The 27,350-nt window shown below is 44.0% G+C and overlaps 1 protein-coding gene across 2 annotated transcripts in view; it reads right to left on the bottom strand.

Moving 5' to 3' along the window:
* Window positions 1-25,134, bottom strand: part of LOC127065051 (dual specificity tyrosine-phosphorylation-regulated kinase mbk-2-like) — a 122,275-nt gene extending 97,141 nt beyond the window's left edge. Inside the window, exon 1 of one of the 2 annotated variants that reach the window (XM_050996887.1) lies at window positions 24,359-25,134. The gene's annotated coding sequence lies outside the window, so the exon portion shown is untranslated. The remainder of the gene's footprint in view (window positions 1-24,358) is intronic. The other variant, XM_050996888.1, reaches the window with a different exon arrangement.
* Between the last annotated feature and the right edge of the window lie 2,216 nt (window positions 25,135-27,350).

Raw genomic sequence — 27,350 nt, 5'->3', positions numbered from 1 at the left:
TTATACGGCGATCATCATCGAAGTGTGTTTCACGGCAGAATTGGTTGTATCGAGACGTTCTAATCGAATGTAATTCGGAGAAGGCGGAAAGATGAAAGAAACGCAAGGCCAGTCTTGGGTCATTGCCGCTGTGCGAGCTCTTCGTCCTCGTATACGTTTTCTCTTTCTCTCTTTTTCCCTTTCTCCCTCCCCCCTCCCTCCCTCCCTCTCTCTCTCTCCATCTTCCTCCCCGTATCCGCGCGGTACACGTATCTACTGTGCCGCAGTACGTACGGCACGACGATCACTGTACTTAGAACTCTACCTATCGCCACATACCGGGTGTTCCACGAGCATTCAAAGTTTCCGGAAGTCGAGGAGATTCTTGGAAGAAACGATACGGTATCCCGAGATATGCAAAGTTCATCGAGCAAACGTAGAAAGGACGGAACTCGTATCTCTTTGCTCGAGCAATTTACACCCGTAAGATGACGAAGACTCGGGCGAGATCGTGTAGAACCAAACGACACGAGTACTCCTTATCTCTACTCTCCTAGATAGAAACGAACGAGATAAAAAATATCTTACTAAACTTTTGCGAGATTACAGCGATTTCTCTTTCGATATCCCTTAATGTTTCTTATTTGTTCGTTAATATCTTACGTAATTCGCATGGAAAATAAATAGTATTAATAGAGATCCTTTATTTACACTTCTCCTGTAAAAAGATATTTGAAAAATATCCGAATGAAAATGTCGTATCGCGAACGACCGTTATACATGGAATTCGTGGTTTTCTTTGCACGAAAGATATGGGATCCTAAAAGTACTTACTAGAGAGACGGAAAAGAAGGAGAGAGGGAGAGATAGTGCCTCGGTAGAGAATACCGAGTAAAGTATAGGTTGTATAGGTATAGTATTACCGCATAAGGCTCGGTGACCGAACTAAGGCGTGGGTGTTAGGCGGCGTTCTCGAAGCTATACACCGAGCACGCATTAAGTGCACCACGGGCATTTGTACGTGAAATAGCGCCTTATGCGCTATCTCCTTGGAAGCTGCGATATATTGGCGAAACTGGACTTGTACTCGCGTAGGAGTCTTTATCAGTACCCGGTAGGGTGCACGCCCTGCCAATTTTATTTCACTTACGCTCTTTACCAATAGCCTTTCTCTCTTCCTTTGGTCAACGCGCTCTCTTTTCCACCACCGAACACTAAACTCGGATAAGATTCGATGTACACTTGTCCTCTTTTGCATCCTCCAAGTTCTTTACAATTTCGCTCTTGAATTTACAAAAAAAGAAAAAAAAACGGAAGAAAGAAAACAAAAGAAATTTACAACCTTATCCGACTAACGTATGAGTCGTATTAATGTTCCTACGAGAACGAAAGACCAAGCCTCCCTCGAGAGCCAAACCACCTAGCAGAATGCGCTCCTTCGTGAACCGAGCATAACCGATAACGACGATCACGATTTACTTTGTTCTCTCGTCTCGAGTTATTTAATTCGGTGCTCGTATTAGCGTTTAAGTATATCGTCATAGTCGTATCCTCGTTGCGAAATTGAGTCGATAAAATTAAATAGGGTGAAGAATTTCATTTCTTTTTTCGTTTCTTTTTTGAAAAACCTTGTTCTCCGAAGAAATTCAATCTCCGTACGATCGATTCGATCTTCTCCTCTCCTCTGTATTTTGTATCGATCTCGAGCGAGGAGAATCTTTTTAATTAAAATCGAACGACCGTGGAACACAGGGTGGAAACCTTTATTTTCCGAGTACGTTCGAGTAATTTAATCGCAAAGATAGCTAAGGAAGAATCGTCAGAAGCCAGATTGTAGGTAGGTCATATGTACGGGCAGACGTGCGTCGAACAAAAGTTCTTTATAGATAGCCCTTGATGATACGTCCTGGGGGCAACACCTGCTCGTGATACGCCACTTTACCTTCAACGCAAACCTGCTCGCACGTCTATGTATTATATAATACAAGACCGTGTATTCCTATCCGAGTCTTAGCAAGTACGGTGGTCGCGGTAGTTATGTTGGTTATAGGCGTTATAGAGTCTCGTCTGGGCTGGAAGAACGTTGGGTTTATAATACGGGTACAGTCCGCACAGACATCTCGGAACGTTTAGTTATCATCGACTCGGTCAGCTTTCATTTACTTTCGTTACGTTCCTCCGTAGAGTCGAGAGAGAAAGATCGGTCACTTTTATCTCGAAAGTTTTCTCTTGCGAACGGGAATATAACGTAGTTTTCTTTAATCTCCGATCTTTGAACGAATCGTTAGCGATAGGAAGAGTGTACGTTTCCTGCTGTGGCATCGGAGGATCGTATCCCGGAACGAAGATCCTTTAAAATACGGTAAAACGCGTGTATGACCATGACACGTGGATTACAGAAAAAAAAAGAAATAGGAAAGTACAGTGTTCTCCGTAAATATGGTTTCAGGCGAAGGATCGGTCGACGTCGCAACGAGCGTAACGATCGCCGTATGGATGATTCGTTGATCGATTTTCAGTCACGATCAGCCGATCGATCGCTTGCTTAATTTCTTCGGAAAAGAAAAGAAAAGAAAGGAAAAGAAAAGACCGAGACGTATTCCCGTCGATGTCGTACACTGTACCGGTGATCGTCGAGGCGGAATCGCAAGTAGGAGACACGCATAGTGCGTATGCCGCATCTAACGAGCGACTCAAACGCAAATCTAATATCTAAAATCTTTCCTTACTGCTGGCTCTCCACGCGTACGCGTGCGTCTTTCACGAGTTTTCCATCTCTCGAGCTCGTTACGCGAATCATTCGAGTAGTAATCGGATAAAGAATCGCTAGAATTCCCTTTTAACGCGTCCGCTACTTTTCCCGTTCGAGTCTCGCGAAATCGAATAGAATTCGATCGCAGGAGGAAATTAAAAAGAAAATCGCGTGAAAATGGTCGAACGGTCGTGAGTTCATCTTCACGCTAAGAAAACTCACGGAAGGTGTTGAGCACGTGAAAAAGAGAAATGGAGGATCTTAGCACGAGCGTGTCGAAGTAAATAAGCCGAAGCTTCGTTCGTTCGAATGGCGTCTCGCTCGTGAGGATATGGCTTTCCATACGTTCATTAAGGTCGATCGTTTCGCCTAAGTCACGCGCGAAATGTTATTAAAAAACAGCTCGCTTAAACACGCCGATTATTATTAGCGTTGGTCGAACGTGGCATATATTAGGTGCTCGCGAGAGCACCATCTCCTTTGTTTCGGATAGATTTTCTCGAGCGAGGAGAAATCTTGATTTTTTTCTTCCATTCGGAGAAAAAAGAAAAGGAAAAAAAAAGGAAAGAGACGAGTACCGTGCGATGATAACGATTCATTTCATTCTGCACGCGAACGATTCAGAGATAACGCGAGTTTGAAGAAATGGACAAATTAAAAGAGAAAACAATACCTAAAGTTTTGAGGACTCTCCGAATAGTAGACGGTCGGTATCGCGGGACATTAATTTCATTTACAGCTTACCGCAAACACGTCGACTATACTCTCACGAGTATCGAAGTAACGTCAGCTTTCGATACAGCTCGAGCGAGTAACAGTATACGCGCTATCGGTATCCAGGCCGTAAGCTCTCACAAATCGCGATATTATGACATTATCGATGGTCGATACGCACGTTTCGCACCCCTTGGTCGTTTAAACGGGCCCTTGAAAACCCTAAGAAAGAATCAATTTAAGTACACCAATCGACCGAGACCGTACGCCAGACCGTTCATTTAAATCACTTAACGTTAATACCAATAATACCGACTTCCTAGAGTTACTCTTACGTGACGCGAGAAGATTAGCGTGGTTAAGCGTTAAAACGTTAAAATGTCGGGAAGAAAGAAACAGTTCCCTTCGCCTCTTTATCTCTCACCTGAAAAGTAAGAAAAGAGAGAACGAACGGGTAGTAGAAGAGAGAGAGGAAGGGAGAGAGAGAGAGAGAGAGCATAATCTCTTCAATACATTTTTACATCGAACTTCCTGCTCTCGCGTAAACGCAAGTTCGCTTCAAGGAGCTCACGCCCACCGGTATTCAGATTCGTGACTAGGAACTGGGATTCGCTGACCCATGACTGGCCAACGACTAGATAGGATAGACTCTCGGTCTCCGCGCAGAGGAGAAGGACGAGAGGAGGTAAAAGAGGAAGACGAAGACGACGAAGAAGAAGAAGAAGAAGAAGAAGAAGAGGAGGAGGAGAAGGAGGAGGTAGAGAGATAGAAAGGAGGATGAAGATGAGGAGGAGAGAGGAAAGGTGGCAGAGGACGACGCCCCGTTCTCCACTCCCACGTTCCGTGGCACATCGAGAGGAATTACTATATCAAACGGCAGCGTGAGAGAAAGAAAGGTCTGACGTTAATGAAACAACGTTTAGTCACGTCTCCGTGTTGGCTCGCTTCGATTATTGTTACGAAAGGCTAGACGATAGCGAAGAATCGGCTACGAAATCAAACTTTAATCTCCTCGTAATTAGCGATATATCGAATGCTTTCCCGACACGATGACCCTATAGGCTCTACAGCCTTATAGCTTTCGTTAAATACTTGAAGCGATAGCGTTTCCTCTCTCTTGTTTTAGTTCTCGAGAGACACGTTGTCCCTGGTTCGAGCAGAGAGTGTTCCGGTAGATAGAGTTCGCGAGCTTGTGCATTGTTGTACCATCTCTGCTCCTTTTGTAAGGGAAGAAAGAAAAAAAAAAGTCGTACTTAAACGTTCCTCCTCGCTCGTTGCATTCAATGATCTCTCGTTCCGCTCGGCGTTTCTCGTATTGTGCTCTCATTTTCAAAGCTCCAGCACGGTTCGCCTATTCCGCAAATTTAGCACTCGTTTTCCTGCGAAACGTCGAGCTGCTTTCCTCGGCATAAATTCTAAGGAAGTTATAGAAGAGTGGGAGAAAACAGAATTTTTCAAAGAGAAAAGTCGGCTTTACGATTTCTGTGGATGCGTTTAAAAAATATGCGCGAGAAGGACGCGAGGTCTTCTCTTTCGACGGAATGTTTTCGATCTAAAAAAAAAAGAAAGAACGAAAGAAAGAAAGAAAGAAAGAATAACTAAAGAAGACATAAAGAACGAACGCGTTTTGTACGAGTCCCCGTTGGCGGATAATAAGGAAGAAGAGCTCGGTGAACGCGCGCAAGGGAATAGGCCTATAAATAACGAAATTTTGTAAAAGCGCATCAACATTCCGAACGTCGAGCGAGTCAAGCCGTGCGCGTCTAAAACGTATAAACCCAACGAGAACCGCTTCACGGTGCGCTTCTTTTAATTTTCCGGCCTGTATATCACTGTCGCGTTTCGTTAAGGGGGCACTTTTCCATTTGCTCGTACAGCACAGTCTCCGATTAGTCGGATGCATTCGGCTATAACTATCGTTTTCTCTCTTTCTCTCTGCCTTTTGTTGTCCTTCTTCTACTTCCCTTGCTCTTGGACCAAATCTCGATGCGGGTAGGTACTTGAGATACGAGGCCAGAAATTGGCAGTGCATTTAGTCTTTTCCTTTTTCGCGAAGGAATATACGTTCTCCTTCGAGATTTCTCGAGGAATGACGTACGCAGATGGTACAAACAAAATAATTAATATAAGCTAAAACTTAAATCAATCATCTGGTTATATTTGGACTTTGACAGCGACGTATGACTTTCTTCTCGTTTTCAGCAAAGATAGAGAGAGAGAGAGAGAGAAAAAAGGATGGAAAAAAGAGGGAGAGAAGGAAAGCGAAAGGCGAAGAAAAAAGATTCACGATCGAGAAAGAGAAGCAAAGAGATCTTCATACTTATGCATGAGACCGTAGGTATAGCAACGGCCTAATGTGCAGTCAATGAATGATTTATAGAACGGTATCTGCTTTTTATCCGACCAGATTCAGGTTGCCGCGCTTGGGGCAGCAGTTGTATACTGTTGAGATTGCTTGCCCGAAGGATTCAAGAGCGATTCCGTGTAATTGCACTAACCGACTGAAAGACGTTTAGGTAAATTCGTCGTTACGTAGGAAACTCGAACGATTTTCTTCCAACGGTTTGAAATTGAAAATTTTACGCCTTATTTATCATTAAATCGTCGACTTCGTTTCACTCGGTCGAAGATCGAACGAGATTTCTCACACTCCATGCGTCTACGTTACTTCAACGCGTTATTAATGAGTTGTTTTTTTTTTCTTTTCGTACCGTTCGATCATCTTATCTAGATCTATCCGATGAGAAGAAAAAAAAAGAAAGAAAACAAACAATTCGTAATTACGCAAGGAATTATTTGCGAATAACGAGACTCCTTGCGCAAGGCTGAAATTATAATTAAATCATGCACCACTTTCGGGACGAATCGTTCCTCCGTTGACATCGATTATATCGAGAAAACGCGGTCGACGACCCCGATTAGCTAACGTTACAAATACCGAACGTCGTAACGTCGAAGCCGCAAATGATTTCATTGAGGACTTCCTTCGTTAAGCGCAAAGGGGAACGATTGCCAAAGATCGATTCGTACTATTTTCTCGCTAGTAATCTCGTCTGCAAATTGAGAATAAAAATTCGTTTTTATCTAACTCGTTGATACGTTTTGCTCCGATCGAAAGACTAGTCAAATTGGATAGCTTATCGCGTTATTACGGAGCTGTACCTATCGCTCGTCGCATTTCGCAATTATCAAAACGATCGAGATCGAGTCGGATCGATCGATAGGTGGCACGTGAGATACGAGGGTACGAGGAGAGAAGGAGATCTTGCTACTCGAACACGGTGACGGTGTAGGAAGCTCGAAACGCATTCCATTAGCATACCTTAACGTTAGGCGACCACGCGTAGCTGAGCCGCTGAATTACAGACGTCGAAAGATGAATGATTGGCGGCTGCGAGGATTGAAATTATACCTACGTGCCATTTGCGAGAGGCATTTGAAGTGTCGGCGCGACGAACGTTCGAAAGTGCCGGAGATCGTTCCAAAACTCGAGATACACCAAAAAGAACGAGATTCGTTAGATCTCGAAGAGGTGATTCAACGAAGGAGCGACGAACTCGTCGTTCTCGTACTTTGTCGCTGGTCCAAGGTCACACCGTTGAGTCTCTCACGCGACATTCACGGATTCGTCACGATCCGATGTCAACGACCTTCCCTGCGTTTTTATTTTTAAACAACCGTCATTAAAAGACCGGGCCGCGCTTTCTTTCGGCGCTATAATTACATTCCTCCCTCGAACTTGTAAACGCGATGAAAATAAGTGAAATGCGCGGTTCGATCGGTAAAACGATCGCTGCAACGTATATATCATTCGCTCGCAAAATATTACACGTCCGCGTGATGCCTGGTTGGAGACGAGTATGGAATATTTTTTTACGACGTCCTCGTTTTGCGAGTAGACGGATCGTTGATATCGAACGATGACATTTTTGTTTCGACGATACTGTACGAACTCGCTCGGGGTAAAATCGACGAAGAAGCGAAAGCCTGCCTTCCGGGTAATGCCGTCGCAAATAGCAAAAAGATCGAGTTAAAAGGACGTGCACGATGCCATCCGGCAGGTCTCCTCTTCTAATCCAACGGCTTAATACCGTGTATACTCTTTTCCGCGTCTCATTATTCAATGACGATTACGTGACGAGTGTCGGCGAGATGCGAAACAGGCTCCAATTACGAACTCTACGGAAACTGGTTTTCTGCCCAAACGAATGCGCGTCGGGTATAACGCAACGAGCTACGTATTTTAATAAGTGCTGCGGAGTAAAAATAAAGGAAAGAAAGAAATAAATAAAGAAGGAAAAAAAAACGTCCATGAATAACTTAACCTTAATAACACACCTTGTCCTTATATACGCCAGCCATTATACGCGAATATTCTGGATAATTAAATAAATAATAATTTATAACGCGACGCGTTAAACGACGTATCTACACATATACGATGTCTCCGATTTGGTTACTTAGGAGAGATAGACGAATGTCAGTCGTACGAATCGGAACGGTTTTATCGCTTCTCGTTAACGCGATCGATAATCCGAACGAAAATAGATCGAAGTGGTATGCACGTACTATAAACTATACGCCTTAGTCCGCATTAAATACCACAGCCGCAAAAGTAACGTCGGTTTACCTCGATCGAACACAGGTTGACCTTCGATCCAGAATATACCATATCCGTTCCCTTCGAGCATCGGACAGTCCATTCTTCGCGTTTCCGCAGGCTCCGTAGTAGCGTGGATCATCAGCGAGAGGGAAGAGACGATCCGATGGACAATGGACCGTGTACCCTAATAACCGAAGCGAGAGAAGTAGTGGGAAGGTCCGGGAAGGAGACTTCTTCTCTATCGAGCTCCTTCGTCGGCCGTTCCGAGTAAACTGAACGCGTTCGACGAGGCATCGATCGATGCCGAGTTAGAAGAAACGCTTCGTCGAGTTTATCGTCTTCCAAGGGTAGAAGGACTTCCGAAGGGCAATAAAAATCGATGAGACGAATAATGATTATCTCTGAGTCGATACAAATTCCAAGGTCATATTTACTTCCTTTCTTTCTCATCGCCCAAACTTTATTTACATTCTAATCCGGCGGAACGAATGCGTCGCGAACGACAAGGACGAAAGAACGAAACGAGAGAGACGCCTGACGACGTCTCGAATCCTCTTCCAAATTTAATCTACCTAAAATACAATATACGTATGCACGCGTAGGTGATATCGTTGCACGTACGTGGTACGAGTACCGGAGGATTTCACGGAGAAACTCTGCGAATTTATCGAGCGTGCACCGTTTTAGGCCTCCACGGTTTGTAGAATTCGAAGAAGCACGATGCGAGAGAAAGGCGTAACGAGTGGGTGGAGAGCATCCAGAGATAATCTGGCGGTGTGAAACGAGCTTAAGAGGAGCGATCCGGACGCGCTCGAAGAGAAAGAGAAAAAAGGGACAAGTACGGCATGGCCAAGGCAAAAGCCTTTGTGTCGGCCGATCTTTTAGCGGAGTAGACACGGCGAACCACCGAGCAAGGAGTGGAACAAGGAGAGAGGAAGAAAGAGAGAGAGAGAAAGATGAGAAAAGAAGCCGGCTTCGCTTACCGGTTCAAACGCTTTAACCACCTGCTTCCGAAATTTAAGCACCTCGACTTGTGTACACACCTCGACGAGTCCCTCTCTCTTTCTCCCTGTCGTTCCCTCTTTGTTAGTAGTTAAGTATATACAAGGAAGGAAGATGCTGCGGTAACGAAGAGAGGACTGCTCTACCCCCACCCTCTCCCTCCCTCTCCATCTCTTTTTCTCTCGCTCTGCTTCTTACCACCTTACGGAATTACGCTCGTTTTTCAATACTTTTCTCCATCGTTGTTACGACGTTTTGTAAACTGCACCTTCGATCACGCACTTTCACCGATATTTCTACGTAAATTGCGTAAGCTTTCGCGAAATCGATGCCTTCTTCTTCTTCTTCTTACTTTTTCCGCTCTTTTTTGAGCAGAAATGAATTAAACTAATTCGAAAATTTCTATTTCCAATTATTTTGAGGTTTTTGTCGATCGTCGTAGCCAGACAAATTGCTTTCTCAATGAGAACGAATAGCTGATCGAATACGCGCCTACATTGTTCGGCCTTGAACATCGGAATCCTTTAATGGAGCACTTACGCTTCCCCTAAAAGGCCGATTACAAGCGCGAAATCGAAAAGAACGTAGAAAACGAAATCGCTATAGTCGTCTTGTTTTAGTCTTGTATCGATCGACCAAACGTTTGCTAATTTAACGTTGGATAGTAAAAGAATCGAATGAACGACTGTGATATTCTACCGTACGATTTAATATCTTCATTTTTAACGCAATTCCGGTCATTTGTCACATCCTTTATTATTTTTGATGAATTTGAGACTGCCTGAAAAAAGACCGAATAATGAAAAATTCGCTCGCGAAAGGAAAAGCTCGTCGAGTGAATTTTACGGAAGCAAATTTCACAAATACGTTTTTCCGCCCTCGGGACAGTCATTTGCGGCAACTGGGCGCTGCATTTTTGAAAAAAAATAAAAGAAGAAGAAAGAGAAAGAGAGAAAGGGAACAACGAACTGACGAAAAAAAGGTGGTGTATTAAAACGTTCGTGAAAAATAATTACGGAGGTACGACTCGTGGCTCGAGAAAAGTCAAAAGAGCCGTGTGATAAACCGTCGGGAAATTAAAACATTATGCATGCTTGTTAGATAAAACAAAAAGAAGAAACAAAAAAGAAAAGAATCGAAATTGCATTAAAATAGTTTTCCAGCAAAATAATCTCATCGTACGCGTTTACCAGTTTGTTAAAACACTTGGAAATATCTTCCTACGCACTAATCTAAGTACCGAGTACGTGAATAGGACAGAAAAAGAAAACGAAAGGGAAAGAGAGAGAAAGAGAGAAAGAGAGAGAGAGAGAGTAATCTCCTTCGTTTCACGGCGATTCAGTGCGATTAGAGACGCAATCATGCCGGCTAAGTTTTCTATCCTGTAAGAGGCACGTTCTCTCTTCCGCGGAGAATATCCTTCTTTTCCTTATTAAATCGCACGCCGTGGTCCTAAACGCGCAACTATAATGGCTTTCATGTAACACCGCGAAAAGGTCCATCTAGCGTCTAAGATTTACTTCGGTTCGCATCATTAGACCCCAAGACGATCTCTCTCTCTCTCTCTCTCTCTCTCTGTTTCTTTTTTGCACTCTTCCTCGGAATAAGCCTCGAAGTAAATACCTCACCATTGTCGTTTGCTTCTCGTTGCATTTCACGACGGCACCAACGGCGAAAGCTATTTTCAACATTATTGTTTTGCGAAGCTCCAATGTGAGGGACGAGAAAGGAGCATGTGTGTGTGTGAGAGAGAGAGAGAGAGAGAAATAAGGAGAGAGAAAGAGAGAACGCTCGCATGCACGTGTTTACTCTTTCACTCTTGTTCGCTATCTTTCCTCCTCTTGGTCTCACACGCGTGTGTAAAAGCGAATATAGAAGATACGAATAAAATAAAAAAGCACGAAGCAGCCGACGACGACGACGACGACGACGACGACGACGACGACGAAGTGAACGCCTGGCAACATTGCCGGAGAACGCGGGACCAGCTGATTGTGAGTCTACGTTCGCAGGGCCGTATTAAACTGGATATACCCGAACGCTTTCACCGAGATTTTATACACACACAGATGTGTGTGTGTGTGTGTGTATATATATATATTTGTGTGTACTTCATCGTCGAAACGACTTGCACCTTCGATACTATTCGCTTTCCATGCGATTCCTTGTGGGATTTAGTCGTCGTTCCTGGGCGTCGTTCACACGGAGCGTGAGCAAGATAGCGAAACCTTTAACGTTTGCCTTTACGTTCTATAAGAGATATCTCACGTGTACTCCCGATACGTTACTATTGAGACTCGAGAGAACCGGTGACACGTTTCTACGTGAATAGGTTAATATCATTGCTATAGTCATGGAAATCGCTTAAAAATACTTCACTTTGTACCCTACCTCTATCTCGTTGTTAGAGCGTTAGAATATTCTAGCAGATACGCGTCTCTTCCATTCGATTCTTTTTGCTATATCGATCGTGTCGACGATCGACCAGGAATTCGATCTTCGAAATTAGTCGTTATCGACTCGGCCAAAATTCCTTTTATCAGTGCCACGTCGCGTCCCGTTTGGCTCCAATCTCTTAACGAATTCATCGTCGATGCCAAACGTCGATGAGACAGAGACCGGTCCTATCTTCTTCTTTCTCTTCTTCTCACGAACGCAACGTGGGCAAAAGCCCTCGGTTGGACAAAGACGCGAGATGCGTCACTGCCCCCGTTAACAATACTTGTATCCCGGCACGCTCGACATTTCAATAACTTTCGACGGAAAGGAGCCCCCAAACCGGTTCTATAATTTTCAAACGATCGATCGCAACTCGACGATACCCGCATACGAGCCAGACCGAATACATCTGCATCTCGAAAGAGAGTCTGTCCGGCCAAATCGTTTTAAAAGCGAATAATTACTCGTAATAATTAATCGTACCGGGAAACGATTACGTCAGAATGGACTTGGAGAATCGAATCTTTAATATTTTTCGAGATACGATCGAATTTCGATAGACGAACTCGAAGTCTGTTTCGTCACGGCGAGGACAACTTTCTCAAACAACTCCTGATAATTTCTTCGCGCGAGACGAGCCTCGAAGGATTAGCGAAGACAAGGAGGAGGAGGAGGAGGAGGAGGAGGAGGAGGAGAGGGGGAAGGGGAAATCCGGAATGCACCGGAGTCAAGATTAAAGTCGAACTACAGGTCGATGTCGTTCAGGAGATGGCTCGGTGCCTCTTCTGGCTCCTTCAAAGAATTTCTCCTTCTTGGTGGACCAGTTCCGGCAGCGCTACCGTCGTCAGCCTCTGGCGAATGGGAATAGACTTGAAAGGAAGAGGAGACGCGAGAGCGGAGAGAGGAGGAACGCTCGGAGGGAGGACAAAACAGGAGCAAAGTTAGGAGAGGGACCACGAGATGAGAGGAATGTAGGAGGAAGAAGAGAGAAGAAGCAGGGTCCACCTAGGAATAAGAATAAGGCGAGGAGAACGAGAATGAGAGGACCAAAGTAAAGAGAGATCGATAGGAGAGCGAGCGAGCGAGCGAGCCTGGGAAGAAAAAGAAATGAGAGAGAGAGGAGAAGGAAGAAATGGAAAGAGAGACAAGGAAGAAGCGGCTAGACGAGAGCAGCCTCAGCCTGGAGCAAGAGAGTCTGCCTTACCGAGGGACTGAGTATACGAGCACGAAGTAGAGGAAGATGAGGAGAAGAAGTAAGAGGAGGAGGAGGACGGAAAGAGAAGGTGGGTCGGAACGGGCTGAAAAATGACCGCCTGTAAATCTCTAAAACCCTCGTGTAGGAACGACAAGGACGACGAAGAGAGCAGCGCGTCGAGGTGCGTGAATTCTTCTAAAGCTGGCCGACCGTGAACGTTCTCCCCCCTTCTCTTCTCCCTCTCCCTCGCTCTTTCTCTCTTTCTCTCTTTTGGGTTCATCCCAGTAGCACTCCGCCATTTGGTCGTGGAAAGTAAAGAAGCCGTTAAAAGGGTTGCGTATCCTTAACGAGACGCTTATAAAGTTAACGCGTCTTCGACACACGGAGCTATATTTACGTATGCTGTAACTTTCGAGCTTGAAAAAGTCTCTTTCTCGCTAACGGCTACGTAGGGTTGCGTCTCGAAATTACAGTCCGTCGGTCTGTTAAATGCGAAAACGAGAGGACGTCTGATTCGAACGGAGGCAATCGACTGTGAAAGAGAACGAGTGGCGAACTGAAAAGGATCGATAGCGAGTAACGAACGTCGCGAACTTCGAAACCACGCAGGAGGAAATTTGCATGCTCTCAAAGCAGGGAAGGATTTCACCGATGTACGGAATCTCGAAAGATTAACTTTTGCCACGGACGTTGAAAGATTCGGCGACTCTGGCCGTTGTGCACGGAACGTGAATTTCCTATGATAATGAGATATTCAACGATGCTTTACCACGATGATTCTCTCGTTAAATAAAAATCGATCCATAAATCAACGATCCAAATATTACCAAGTATTACGTAAAAATGTAGGCTGCACCGAATATCGATCAAATTCTCAGTTCGTAAAATCCGTGCGAATGACACGATCCCCGTTATCTGCGTCATTCTTCGAAAATTTCGCCACGTGCGTCGAGAGATCGCGGAAAACGAGAATTCTTCGTTATTGGAGCCATTTAGCATCGAGGGGCAATTTTCGATCGTCACGAAATCACCGGCAGCACGTGACATCATTTCCATGCCACGGGCGAAATCATCCTCCTTTCACTCTTCAAGCGCCATGCTACCATAAGTTTTCCAACCAATCGCGCATGTGTGCGTACCCATGTGTGCGCGAGGATATTTTATACGTATGCACGCACACGCGCACACACACACACACACATATATATATATATATAAATCGACACTCTTCGAAGGATAGCACCCTACGAATAATAAACTCGGCGTAGGATCTCGACTTGTTTCTCGCTTTTGTCAACGACTGAGACCGAGCTTAATTCGACGCGCATCGAGGCGACTAGGGCGACGGTGGAGAGACGAAGGGTTCACCGGGAAGGATAAAAAGAATAAAAAGCAAAGGAAAAGAAAAAGAACAAGAAAAAGAGAAAGAAAAAGAAGAAGAAAACGAAGAAGAAGAAGAAAGAGGAGGAGAAGGAGGAGATCCTCGCGCGAACAGGCCGAGCGTCGCACAGCCGGTTGGCGTTGCCGTGGCTATAATCGTCCTCGCGTGTAATGTACGATCGGTAGGAGGACGCAACCCAGTGGGTTTCTTAGCGAGTAAGGGAGCGAGTAAACGAGCGTGCGCTCGCACACTAGCATCTCGTCGAAGAAACTGGTGTGTGCTCGCCGCGCGATGTCAATGACACTGCGTTGCTGCAGCTGCTGCACACATAAGTCAAGCCAAGCAACAACGACACACGTGCGAGCCGCGCGCACGGCAGGTACGTGCGTGCCGAAGAGAGGCACTGTCCTGCTTCCACAGCGAGCGCAGACCTGGGAAGACCAAAAAGACGAAGACGACTCCTTCTTCTTCTTCTTCTTCTTCTTCTTGTTCTTCTTGTTCTTCTTCTTCTCTTCCTTTCTCTTCTCCTTCTTCTTGTTCCTCTTACTTCAACTCACTTACGCGTATGCGTTCCGTGCACGAGGGCAGAAGTCAAATATTTCCGCTTCGCTGGACGAAGCCGATACTAACGATTCGGTGTTACGATCCCTTTCCTATACCCGACAATTCATCAAAATTTGCTTCCAACAATATCGATCCTTACATTTCCCTTAATTAACTCCAATGATAATAAGTTTCCATTCTTTCCTCGTCCTCCTCTTCTCGGATCTGATCGATCCAATATCTCTCAAATTTCCTGATTCATAACTACTCGACAAATTTTTGTCTTCCTTGTCTCTCGTTTCTCTCAGCTTTTTCCTTCGCAGAAAGTCCGTTTGCAAGTTGGTCGAGCACTCGGAAACGTTTCGAATCGCGATCGATATTTCGCGGTTCTCGGACAGACTCAGATGGATGATCGTAAGAATGTACGAATGTATGCCACCAGCTGACGGACGGAAGATCAAGACTGTACGATCGAACTAATGATGATAATTCTTGGAGAGCCCGTACCCAGCAAAACGTTGATATTCTTCGAGTAATATCGTCGGACATTTCTCCGACGAGGGTGATTATTTACAGAAATTACTGCATCGATTATAGCGCGTAAACGCGAATTACGCAAGTACAAGGGGCCAGCTGTTGGTCTTCCACGGCCTTCCCTACAAGTAACAAGTGCCATCTTTCCAATTATATTACTTTCCTCGTAAAAAGGAAGGTATTCTTTCGTTGAGCTGAATTGGGTTAACTAGAGCGAGCGTATACTCGTGTGTATGCGTATGTCGAGTAGCTACCAAAACGGAGAAAGGAATATGTAGTCGAATAGCAGAGAACTCGTTTCGTGAGAACATTTTCTACCGAGGACACGTGCCGCGATCGTAAGCTTCTCTAATCGACCAAACTCTGACCACAAGAACGGAATTTAAACTCGAATAAATTAAAGTAAGATCCATGGAACTCGATCCAGTAATGAGCAACGAAAGACCGATTGTGAGAGCGGATTGATCCTTTCGTAGATTCTTATCGGAACAAAAATCGGAGGAGAAGCCGAGGGAAACGGAATAATAGTTGCGTATTCATTTAAGAATTACATACAAACTCGACGCGAGCTCTTAAATCGATGTCCTAGTAACGTAGAATCGAGATATTTGGATCTTTTAATTTATTAATCGCGTCGTTTAATTGCGAGTACACAGCAACTCGGTGCTGATGGGGAAGGAAAGAGAAAAAAAAATTCGTCCTCATTAAACGAAGGCGTGCAATTAAAAATCGAGCATCGGGTAGGTTATCTCGTAACTACAAAAATAAATTACGAGCTTGTCGTAATCTTTGATATTTCGAGTAAGGAGAGCGAAAGAAAAAGAGAAAAGAAGGAAGAAAAAGAAGGGAAAAAGAAAAAAAGTACACGGTAAGTTCATAACGAATGGACGGCATTAATCTCGCAGTTCTTTCGAGCGCATGCGTTGCCGCACGTGGAGCCGATCGCGTCCTGCCTGTGCATTTGCTTACATCGTCTTGCCTTTGCACCGTTTATGGCTTACATCGGCGATCCGGTGCCTGACCATTCCGTTTCCTTTCTTTTTTGTGCACGCTTGTAATTATAGTAAATTCGCTTTGTACCGTTCCGAGTCGAGTAATATCAAATCGTTGCAAGCTTGCGCTTTTTATTTCCAATATCGTTATGTGACGCAATCGAAAAAAATTTTCTTCGCGACGCAACGATCGACGATCGTGCGAGTATTCAAAAGCGTTGGTTGGGATCGGACCAAAGAACTTGACGTTATTATTTGATGCGTCGTTATGTATTACCACGATCTACTATCCTCTTCTCTCTTTCTCTCTCACACTTCCTACGAGGTCGAGGGTCTATGCTCGCTCGGGCGAACGCAGACGAGCTTAATTTTTTTATATCAGGATGGCTGATTCCTAGCGATCCTTATAATAGCTCATCAACGCGACCGACACGTGCTCAATTACTTCTATAAGTCGCACGTCCCACGCAATTTATTCCTTCGGACTAGACTCCGAGGACGTGTGAGTCAGTCGAACGCGGACAATACTTCCAACGATGTATTTTTTTTTTTATCAGGAATAGACACTTTTCGTGGATGGTTGCGTTGCTCGAAGAGAAAAGATCTACCTAGATCGAAGTTTTCGAAAACTCGATCTCGAAATATACACGACGGTCGTCGAGAAAAACGTATCGTCGATCACCGAGATAGTCGATTTCGTAGTTGCGTTTACGAGGCTACGAATAACTCGCGATAATGATTTCCCACGTACTTCCGGAATCAGCGGCGCTAAAACATAGCGGTAAATAACGGCAGCGAAGGAGCTCCGTAATGACTCGGTGCTTGCTTGGTTCTAGTCTTAAAGTCTCGCTCGCCGTGCACCGCTCACAAAAGAGTCAACGAAGAGTTACGATACAAAGTAGAAAAAATACGAAGGTCGACTCTTACTCGAAGACGTACCTGAAGGAATCGCTGGACACTTGACTCGCTTCCTCTCGAGACAGGCTGCACTGCACTTATTTGGCTTCCCTTCGTCCCTCTTTTTGCCTTTTCGACGGAGAGCAAAAAGATATCGTCGTTCACGGGAAAAGGGATCGTGGGAAGTAAACGACACCGATCGAAGGAATCGAGATTAGTCTTCCTTCCCGAAACCTTCCACGTCCTTTAATATCGAAACGCGATATTTTCGTGTTTAGCGATAAGGACGATTCGCGAAGGACGAGTGCGAGGAACGACGCGTCTTCTCTCGATCGATCCTGTTCGATGAACTTCTCTCGACGACTATCTATATTTAAGAAAGTCGCGAGGTAACTCTCGACTCTTGGATTTTCCGCTGTAACGGCCGTTGCGATCCTTTCGAGCGTTCGAGATGTGCAAAGTCAGCGCGGAATCGCATGCCAAAAATTTGGCAGCGAGCCTCACGGTCCGAAGTAATGATCCGTAAAAATTGCCCGCTCACTTTCTGCGTGGGATAATGATAGATCGTAGTATCGGCGACGCGAAGTCACTGGAATAAACTATCATCGAAATCCCGTTTTAACTTCCTTGGATAGAATTATTAATTTTATACGTTCGAACGAAGTCGAATTTTAATTACCTTGCACGCTTTCGAACGGAGGAGGATTCGTGAAAACACTTTTCGCTTACGAACGTGAACGCTGCCATAAACGTCTTTGCGTTACGCAAACGACTTACACTTTCGCATTGCTTTTTTGCTTCCCACATCGTGCAAACACCCACCAGCGTCTGCACTTCCCACTTAATTGCTTCCAACCCACTACAGATTCAGAAATTGCTCTTATTTTCGTGTAAATAAATACATTTATATAATTATCCTACCGAAACTCTTTGAAAAGAACATTTTGTTCCACGTTAATTAACCCGGATCGATGATACGCGGAAAAATATAACGAAAGAAGAAGCTCGGATATCGAACGGAAGAGAAAGAGGGGGAGGGGTAGGGAAGATCGCTATGTATATCACGAGTAATTTAACGGTCGTTATGCGTTTGATCCACTAATGGCCTCGATTATAGTTTGCATTACTAGCGGAGCGCGAAAATGTTACGCATAACTTTCGACCCGAATACGAAACCTAAAGAATAAAAAGAAGGACAATGTATGTACCTGTAAACACTGTCTCGTGTCTTTTAATAAAAGTACATATCCATATACTTCGTGTGTATTAAATTATTCTCATTCCCTTTTCCTCCTCATATTTCTCTCGCTGAGAGTACAACCGAGCGTAGGCGGAATTTTAAAACTTCCTCGTTGCATCGATATTTTCCATCCGAAATTACGAGCAACGCGTGCTCGTATGTATGGACACGCGTATAAAAAGAAACGTTCGACCGGTCCTGGCTTCGTTTGAACAGCTTTACGAATAGGAAATAAGAAAAACAAAACGAAAAAAATGAAACATTTTCCCGATCGACGAGCAAATTGATACGGACGAAAAGCAAACGGCCTGCAGCACTTTGTTTTTTATTCTCTATGTCGATAAAAAAAGGAAAGAAAAAGCGAAAGAAAAAAAGAAAGAAAGAACAAAAACGATTCGCATCAAAAACTTAATCCGTCGCATATTTTTTAGTTGGAAAAATTAATCTCTCCTCTAATCGCAAACGGAGTTGGACGAAAGAAGAGAACGAAGTCGTATCGTGCTTTTCCAACGTTCGAGAAAACTTTATGGAGTTCGCTCTCCGACTCTTCGTCTCGAAAAGTCGTATTCGAATCTTAACGGAGAGTCGGAGACTAGCTCGGCGTTCGAAAGGAATGAGGATAGAGGGAACGTTTAGGCCAGGCCAGATATATTTAACCTCTTCGCTGCGCAGTCCATCCGCAAGGAGCAACACTTGCTCTCCCCGATTTAAATAAATGCACGCTCCGAATACCAGCCATTGTTTCGCTCTACGGCGCAACGTCCTCCATGCGACTTTTTTCTATAGTAAGAAAGACAAACTATTCCTACGATCGTACGACCACGACATATCTATAATCGTGAAAGTCTTTATGCGAATCGCCTACGCGATCTCCATCGAGTATCGACAAAATTCTTTTCCTCGATTCGATCCCCTTCTCGTTTCAAGATGGCTGTGTGTGTGTGTATAACTACAAGTATTTGTTCAGGCAATTCCTTAGAATGACTTCCGGTGGTTAAAATCCGACGTTAAGGCCAAATTATTCCCGTCATTCCGTGAATTCGTCCGAAACGATCCAAAGTTATTTGTCAATTCAATAATTCGTACATTCGAGAGCTCTTTCTTGATCTCCGATCGAATCATTCCAGGTCAGTAAGTCTTTTCGATCGAACACCTGCCCAATCGTGCAGGGCAATAAATTAAGACACGATCGAACGATCCGAAGCATGTCCTTCTGCAGCAGCCCACGCGAAACCCACCGAGTTCGTCCGGAAGGGGAGCAATGTCGATTTGCTGACGTGCCGTTGTCAAAGTTTGGACGTAGTCATCGTGAGTCATCGATCTTAACAGCTGTCGTCCGATTTCTGATTCAGCAATTAATTCATTCCCACTTCGTTTCCTCTCGCGAGAATCGTCGCGTTTGTCAAATGAAAAAAACCTGATGAATTTTCGACGCCTGAGCGCAAGAATCTCCTCCGACTGCATTTCTTTCTCAAATGAAATCTATATACGCGATACGCATCGAAAATGATTAAAAAATTGTCGATCGTAACGGTTTTGTATTTAAAAACGTTTGAAAATCAATTTGCTCGTAAATTGACAATCGCTACGAACAAAGAGAAAGGGACGCGATGATATTTTTTGACGCTTCTTTCATAGAATCGCGCGAGCAGAGAAATCAAAGAGCTTTCAGAGCTGATGGAAGAAACAGAGAAAGGGAGAGAGAGAGAGAGAGGGATGGATGGACTGTAACGGAAGGAGTATCGGACCCACTGTGAACTCGCGATAAAAATAGACATCGAAACACCGCGAGCAGCACCCTTTCGCCGAGCCTAAGTGCATAAGTACCGTCGAGTGCTTGACCAGTTAATCGGAAGTACACGCTACAGGCGGTCGATGGGACGTCAGCGCGAAACGAGAGAGAAAGAGAGAAATGCGTACGTCACCGCTCGCTCGAAAAGCGAGAAACATTGAAATAAAATCGAGATAGAAGAGCCGACGAGTCAAAATCAACTAAAAAAAGGAACCATTCAAAAAGCATATTTAAAAAGCCCGGTCGTCCCCGTTCGACCGATTCGATCGAAAATAATGTTTACTCTCACTTTCCTCGATTCCTCCGAAAGAACGTCGCGTTCTTGGACTTTGTTTGATCCACAGAAACATCCTTCAAAAACCTATTGTCCTTTTCTTTCCGTTAGCTTCTATTTACAGAATTTCACATGACTAAACCGATCATATTTATTCTTTAGCCAAGTTATTATTATTAATGCGACAAGGTAAACGCCAATTAAAGCCAACTTATAGTTGAATTTGTGTTGTACGCTTATGGGAGAAAAAAGCTTGCTTCCTCACGAAGAAGTAACTCGAAAAGGGGGAATCGGTAACGCGGGAAAGAGTCAGCGAGTTAGAACAAAGTTGCACAAGCCTTTCGACGGTCGAATCCATGAGGCATGAAGGCGTTTAATTGTATAAAAGGGAATATTTTGACTCCCTCGGTTATATTCGAGAAGTAGAGAGGAAAGAGAAGAAAGAGAGGAGAAATAGGGAGAAAGAGGAGAGAAGAGAGTCGTGTCGTTCCGTCTCCTCTTCGTGCTTGCTACGAGAAAGATACGCGGAGAGCCCGCACCAGAATCGTGTTTCGACTTTCACTCTGATCTGTTACGCCTCGACAATATTCAGTCGTCTCCTCCCACTCCTCCTCCTCCTCCTCCTCTATCTCCTCGCAACGATCCTGTTCCGATTCCTGTTGCGAGGCTACATTGTAACAAGACGTATAAACGCGCGCGACCAATAAACCATGCGGACTTAGTCGTTTCGAACTTAATGACGTCAGAGTTGCTTACGAGAGCCAACGCGCAGGTGTGCGTATACTCCCTTCGTCTTTTCTACGAGATAAATTTTCGCTATTCTAATTTCATTACGAGTCGCCAAGAATCGACCACCGTAGTCGATTTCTCCGAGAAATTGGACGAGCGTTTGATCGATTAACTGCTAATCAAAAAGACGGAATCATTACCGTTCGACATCGGTCCTTATCGGGTCTATCGTTTATAGATAACGTAAATATTAAATCGATAAACCGCGCGTTCGTTAAACTCCGTCGAGGGTTTCTATTTTCCAAGCGGTCAGAATGTGACTTCTTTGTGAAGGAAAAAGAAAAATACAAGAATGAGAAGAAGAAGCAGCGGCGGGGGGAGAAGAAGAAGAAGAAGAAGTGGATACTGCGTGGACCGCCCGCGAGCGAAGGGAGAATGCGTCAGTGAACTCAGGTATATAGGGTCAGGTAGTACGAGATCTTCAAGACGTTACAAGCGAGGGCCGAGCTAAAGTCGGGAGCAGAAAAATTTATTGCTTTGAGTCAGCGAGCCTGAATTTAAAAATATGGACAATTAAGGATCTTCGTATACACACGGATGCGTAATGAAACCAAGAAAACGATTCGACTCGTCGTGACAAATCCAGAGAAAGAGAAATGCGTTCGTGAACTTTCTCTCTTTGCATCTCTCTCCCTCTCTCTCTCTTTTGAAACTTATTTAATCGCGAAACTTATTCGATTCCATAAATTTCAAAGTTAAACATGCATTGTACCATAAATAGAGATCAATTGCGAAGAAAAGGATAAAGTCTCCAGATCGATCGTGTTCGGACATCTCGTAAAGACGAATCATGGTCGTTACAAAACGATCTCTCTGGAATAAAATTTTCTTACGTCTTCTTACGTCCTCGTGGACGCCTTCGAACGATCATAATTTATTCTTAGCCTCGTAGGTTTAAGGGTCGGCCGATAAGATCTACAAACATTAGCTTTCCCTGATATACCGGTGTGCATGAACCTTAAACGCACGACTATCGATCGTGTATCTTTGTGGCTCGACTATATATATATACGACGAAACTAAGCGATAGCGAAACACTAAGATACCTAAGTTAATCACTGACCCGCTCAATAATCGATATAACCAATGAAAAAACAAAGAAGAATGATGTTATTAATAGAAATTTTTCACCTTTTAAGAAAAAAATTGTTATAAACAAGACACTCGATCGAACTAAATTAAATCGAACGATTCAAAAGGGATTTTTTAAAATCGTTGTCCAAGTATTTCCTCGTCCAAGTCATCGAACTCTTATATCGTCAACCTCGAAAGTATATTTTTTTTCTTTACAAGTTTCTATAATCGAAGAGCATAATCATCGAGTACTATCGCGCTTTCCCTTTACTAGCTGTCACCAATGTCCGCCGACATTAAAATAAGAGCTCGCCGGATTAGCAGGATTACCGACGATTTAACTCACGACGGTCCGAGCAAGCTGACAAACTAGATTAACGAGGCACGAAAATGTATGCTGCGTAGTCGGCAGCCTCGAGATCGATTGTCGTATTGCGACAGTAAGTGTTGGAGTGCTGGCACAACTCAGGAGGGTTGGTTCTCTCTCTTACACACGCGCGCGCGCGCACACACACACACAAACACACACACACATGAACGGACGGACGACCGACCCTGAAGATCAAAATTCGCGCCATCTTTTCGAGAGACATTTTCAGCACGAACCAAGCCAATTTCCTCTCTCGACGTTTCGCCTCCGATGCACTCGGCATCGCATGCTCTTAAACGTCGAATTAAAAGAACTTGCCTCTTCGTAGTTGCAAACGTACGTACATTGTTGTCGCCTTATCGATACGAGAAACGAAGACTTTGTTCTCAATGACGACCAAGATTACATGAATGGGCCTTGGCGCGAGCGGAAACGCGAACACCAAAAATTGCCAATGCGTGTTCGCACGCGAGTAACGCGCCATTTCTTCTTTTTTTTTCGTCGTTTTTCTCGTTTTTACCTTCTTTCCCTCTAACCGGCGAGACTCGGTTTCTTTCTAGCAACCCATAATTTCTTCCGCGGCTTTTTCCTTTTTCTCCTTCTCGTCGATGAAAGAAAAAGGAAAGGAAGAAAACGACGTTACCGATGTTTCTTCTTCCCCCTCTCTTTCTCTCATGCAAAACACATCTCGAAGGGGAAACTGTGCGTTTCAGCATGCCTTAGCAAGTCTATGCCGCCGACCTGTAGCCAGCTTATCATTATATATGTACTGTAATTACAGTGAATCCGGAGCTCTTAAAGAATTTTAAAACATCACGGTCGTTAGCCACGATCAGCTACCGATTACAAGTTTCCTATGTCGAATATGCTCGGGATAACAACGATATCGAGATAATTACAGTGACGCGAGATACCGACGACAGAGCGAAAACCTCGGCTAGGATCGCGGCACGTCGCGGACCCGTACGTCTTTCCTCTTCGTGAATATATTATAATAATAAAGAAGAATGAAAAATAAAAAAGTAACGGTTCGACGTTCTTATCGCGAGTATCGCACTTCCCGCTCATTAGACGAAAAAGCCACGATCGACGACGACGACACGTTCAAATTGATACCGCCATGTTCTCGCGAGTGTTCAAGGGTAATAATCTTCGATCGATGGTCGTTCGCTTTAATCGCTTCTTCGAAAACTTTACGCGTTTTTCTTCTTAAACGTTACGAACGTTCGACCTTGCAATATCCATTCGTGGAAGGAACGAGTCGGGATACGTTTTAACGATCGAAATTTGTTACATTGCGAAAAGGAAATTCGTTTTCTCTAGGCGGAGACAAAGATTCTCGGTAACACTTTTTTTTCTAAGAAAATCTTTTTTCGCACGTGTCGAGAGGAGAGCACTTCTCGAGATCTCTCTTTCGTCCTCTCAAAGATGGATATATATCTCACTCGTAGCGATATCTACGAAAACAAGAGACGCGGAGATGGTAAAGTTGTTCAGCATCGCGGCGCATCTCTTTCTTCGTTGCGTCACTCGAGAGCGCGCGCGCTCGAGAAAACTCTCTGGCATCGTACACGTGTGAAAAACTTCCCTTCTCGTTCCAACGATTCATTTTTCTACTACTTCCCCATCCCTCTCTTCGCCACAAAATACACCCTTTGACCGATCGAATTCGAAGCGACCGAGATAATAATAATAATTCCGAGAAGGCGAAGAAAATCCTTCCAAGTGTCGTTAACGACGACGGTCTAAGAAGTCGGGTTCGATAGTAATTGACTTTTTGTTACTTACCATGCAGGAGAAGTTCTCAAAGGCGTAGCGCCCGTGTACGACGAAGAGGACGAATGACGAGTCGTCGAAGAAAAATCCACAAGGTCCTGCGAGAGGATTCTTCCTTCTCTCGGATGAGAGCTCGTCGTTATCTTCGAGCGAAGGAACCACGGACGGAGAGCGTCGATAGAGAGAGAGAGAGAGAGAGAGAGAGAGAGAGAGAGAGAGAGAGAGAGAGAGAGAAAGAGAGAAAGAGAGAGACCAATGCACGTACGATGCGTGTGCGTGCGTTTCGACGAGACAACGACGATGGAGGATCAGAATGTCACACGCGACTAACTACGATACGGATCGGAAGAATCTAGGGATCACTCTAAAAAAAAAAACAAACGATTATAGCCGAAAGCCGAGAAAGAGACTAATAAGAAAGATAGAAACCGCGAAACGTAAGGATAGATAGAGAAAACGCACGGGCGGTGCGGAAAAACGAAGAAGCAACCGTACGGCACGCGGGTTCACCGGCCGACTGAAAGGATGCAGTCGCCATGCTCCGCTCGCGGACCCCTGTGGCCCCTCGTGGTCCATGCCACCCCCCCACCACCGCCGCGAGCACCACCAACGAGAGAGACAAAGCGGCTGCGCGCGCACCTACACATTTTTTCAGGCTCCCCTCTCTTCCTCTCCCACCAGCACCGGCGGCGAGCCTTCACCGTGCTCTCCTCGCCCTTAGGCTCGATTCACACAGCTCTCTCGGTCGCTGCCTTCCTTCTTGTCGCTGAGCGAACGCAACGGAGAGAACGTTCCTTCTCCTTCTCTCTCTCTCTCTCTCTCTCTCTCACCACCTCTCTTTTTTTCGTTCCTTCACCGAGAGCAGAGGACTCGTCATAGACCCTGTTTACACCCCGAGGAGGGAGAGAGGGACTGTTACCGGTCTGGCTGCTTACACACGTCGATGCGGGGGAAAAAGGACAGCCTATCCTATTGCGCTCGTGGAATCGAACCGGGCGCGTCGCGGTTCGAAGGATGCGGATAATACCGATGACGCCCGAAGAAGATCGGAGAAGAGTTCTCTCCTTTCGTAGATTCTCTACCAGGAAGGAGATTCTCTCTCTCTCTCTCTCTCTTTCTCTCTCTTTTTTCCGCGTAGCTTCCTTCGTTTACGACAAACGAGAAGCGATAATTCAATCTCGAGTCCTGTCTAAAAGAAAAACAACTTTTCTAAACTCCGTCCACTCGAAACTCTAGCTTGAGCGATAAAAAATTGAACGAGGACGGATAACCTTCTTACCCATCGTGTTTTCGCATTTCCTCGTTATCGACCAGCGTCTACGTGAGGACGAGGACGAGGACGAGGACGACGCGTCGAAACGATCGATACCGCGTTCTCTCCGCGCGGAAAAGCATGAGAAATTGTTTTCAATTGCTTGGAAATGGTATAGAAGGTTGAAGGTTATGAGCTCGTTATAAATAAAAGAAAAGGCCACAACAACGTAAAAGATGCGGCGTTTATCGTTGCAATTCTATCCTCTCGGCGATAACCGAAAGCAGTGTAATCATTTAATTGTTCATTGTTAGCTCCCCACGTTACGTACGTTCAAGGGAGCCCTTTTCGTTGCAAAGGAGTAATTACCCCGTTTACTGATAGCGATGCACCGGATATCATAGATGATCGTGAGGATAGGTGAGCGCGTTTTAAAGGGTCTGCGAACAAGAGCTCTCTCTCTCTCTCTCTCTCTCTCTCTCTCTCTCACTCAACGAGCTAGCAAGACATTGTCGTAGAACGTTCGATAATCGGATACTATTCCAAGAAACGTACATTATTTCTTTCGATTCAAAATTATTGGCACGCTGCGATAAGCTAATTTAATTATATAGAAAGAAACAGAATGTGGATATGTATGCATCTCTAGTCTCTATGGCAACCCGAACGCGTGTAAAACAATGCGTACCGTGGTTGTAAAGTTAAACTGCGTCAATGGTCCGATCAAGTTACATCCGTTAGAACCGGCTGTTCTAATCTCGTTTTAAATAATAAATACTTATGCAGAGTAAACTAAATATAATTAAATACGTTCGGCTAAATGTTTCTTTTTTATTGTATTTCGCGAGATAGCGTAATAAACAAAATTGTACCTGTATATTTTTTCGTATACAATCCGTATTCAATAAACTGAATGTAATAAATAATAATAATGAAGATTTGCAAACATTCGTATATACGATTCCCTATAAATCAAGAAATATTTTTGACATTCTTTGCGATTTACTGACCTCTCATCTTAAAATATCTTCAATGATGCAAAAGTGCCATCTAGCTTCGAATGAAACAACTCGAAGACCGATACTTGATACCTACAAATTGAATAAAAAAAATCTCTTTGTAATATCAATGATAAAATTATTCTTAATTATTGAAAAGATGAATACAAATAATACGTATAATTCTGACGAAAATGCAATAATTATAACAACTTGTATTAACAATTATAAACTCGATAATATTTGCATTGTTTACAATAATTAACAATAATGTTTAGAATGCGATTAATATCGATTATCCAGATATCATTGCATCGATATTGTTCTTTGTGGATTATAATAATGAGTTTGAAATTTCGCGAAAAATAAACGATAAACTTTAACGGCTAGCAATTATTTTTCTATCAACTTTCAATTATTACTCATTGTTAAAATAAAATGTAATTTCGATATCTCAACAATGAGGTGTCATGGCGATGCGATGTATTTATAAAATATTTCGAAGCAATTGTATAAAATGTATCTTACATGCTAGTTATATATGCTAATTATTAATGAATTATTAATTAATTATTATTGTAATTATTTACCTATAAGAATTGTAAAGAAATTGATTTTATGTATTTCTGTTTGAATCTCAATCTTCTTACTTATTTTTAACGGACAAGTATACAAAACGGTTACTCCACAAACGAATGAAACCAGCGCCAAAAGTACCTTCTTCGCTTGTGCATACTATATGACTCAAATTTGT

This window comes from Vespula vulgaris, chromosome 7, assembly GCF_905475345.1.
Source record: "Vespula vulgaris chromosome 7, iyVesVulg1.1, whole genome shotgun sequence".
Lineage (NCBI taxonomy): Eukaryota > Metazoa > Arthropoda > Insecta > Hymenoptera > Vespidae > Vespula > Vespula vulgaris.
The sequence above is the reverse complement of the archived record's forward strand: the minus strand, read 5'-3'. Positions and strand labels throughout refer to the sequence as shown.